Consider the following 1,999-nt stretch of genomic DNA (forward strand, 5'->3'; position numbering starts at 1 on the left):
ATCACGTGACACTTGGTGGAAGTGTGTTCCACGTTTTAGATTTTTTATATATCTGTTCGTAAGTTTGCTGCGTTGACACTTTGCCTTAAACTCTGGGGTTGACTCCTGGGCCTGTATGAGCCGCTGCACGTTGCTCTCAGGCAGACGCAGATCCCGATAGTCTCTTGAGTAGCCCGCGGTCGTCCTGGGTGAGTGCGCGGGGAGGGGGCTGTTTCAGGGCCCCCCTCCTGCGGAGCCACCCAGGTGTTAAACGTCCTCCTTGGTGTGTCTAGCAGTGGTGCACATGTCCCCTGCCCCCCCCCCCCCCTTGGCCAAAATACAGACAGGACAGATCCCACTCCCAGGAGGTCCCCAGAGGCAGCCCATCCACGGAGGCAGGAGGTGGTGAGAGCCGGGGCTGGGGCAGGGGGCGTGGGGTCAGTGCTTCCTGGGGACGGGGCCTCTGTGTGGGGAGGTGGAAGGTTCTGGAGACGGGTTGGCGGGTGGGGGGGTACAGGGCGGGGTAAGTACTTTGTGCCCTGAGCTGCACAGTCGGTAAATATTCTGTACATCTTAACCGCAGTAAGGAAAAGCACGTTGGTTATTGGTGTCCTCCCCGCACGGTGGAGTTTTAAGTGTGTTTTGTTTGTAAATGAAGGAAGCTACGCGTGTTCTCTGTGTGTGAGAGAGACCACGTGTCACTGCAGCAGAGGGGCTGGCACGCCATGTGGGGTCTGGGCGGTGTGACGTGAGCCTTGGCCGTTCTTCAGGGCGGACTGTGGATCGGCTCAAGGATTCCCCCTTTTGCCTTAAGTCGGGTTTGCTTTCCCTCTGCAACGGCCGTCAGCCTGCGCCTCTGTCCCCGCCTGCCCCCCAGCAGCACCTGGCTTTCCTTTGGGAACTCACCCCTTTGCTACGTGGGGACCAGAGCTGGCCTCTCGCTGAGCGCCGCCTGTTCCGGGCCCCCGCGGTTGGCCAGGTTGGGTGGTGGTCTGACGCCTGCCTTAGGCTTTCTGGAAGGGGCACCTCCTCCGTGGGTACTGTGGATTGAGGCGGGGGAGCCCCAGGCCCCTGTGACGTGCTGTGAGCCTGGTGGGGCCAGGCCTGCAGCTGGCCCCAGTCAGTAAACTAGAGGCCCCTGGTGTGCGGGGCCAGCCCGGCTGCAGAGGGACGCCTTCGTGGCCCGCTGCCCGGCTGAGCACAGAACAGTTCCATCCGTTCGTTCTTGGGACTTTTTTTAAATGTGTATTAGGCCGGCCGATTTGTTCCGCGAGGGGCAGACGATGGGTACTTTCAGCTCCGGGCCAGGTGGTCCCTGCGGCACTTAGGGCAGCGGGGGCGCAGGCACACATGGGCCAGTGGGCACGGCCCCGTGCCCTTAGCGTCAGGCTGCTATTTGATGGCTCAGTGACCTTTTCTGGATCCTTCTCAGCTGCTGCGGGGCAGCGCGGGGGTGAGCTAGCTGTGCAGAGTGCTATGACGGGCGCTGCTGCTGGTTCCCTGAGCTGGCCTGTGCTGCCCGTCTGGGGCGCCCTCTCCCCAGCTGCTCTTGGCCTGATGGCTGGGACTTCACCCTGCGTTCCACAGCGGATGAAAACTTGGGTCTTCCACTGCCGAGCTGTCCCTGGGTCTCCATGACCAGTCCAGCTGCGGTGAGGGCATAAGGCATTGGGGAGGGTCCTCTCCTGCTCCCGGCTCAGGGTTTGCTCGCTTGGCCACAGCTCTGAGGCTGTTTGGTGTAAATGAGATTCACACTTGGGTCGCTCGGGCACATGGGCCACATTTCCAGGGCTCTGCAGCCACACGGGGCTGGTTGCCGCCCCGGACAGCCTGTCATCTGGAAGGTTTCAAGGAGCAGCGCAGGGCTATAGGTTTCTACCAAGTGCTGCTTTGATGTCTGCATGCCCGGCTGGCCTCCTGGGCCGCCTGGGCCCACATACCTAAGGGGGTTCCCGCGAGAAGCTGAGATCGTGATGACAGGCCTCTGCATCCCCATCCCGCCCCTGAAGACAAGATGGGC

The sequence above is a fragment of the Canis lupus genome, chromosome 20, assembly GCF_003254725.2.
Source record: "Canis lupus dingo isolate Sandy chromosome 20, ASM325472v2, whole genome shotgun sequence".
Classification (NCBI taxonomy): Eukaryota; Metazoa; Chordata; class Mammalia; order Carnivora; family Canidae; genus Canis; species Canis lupus.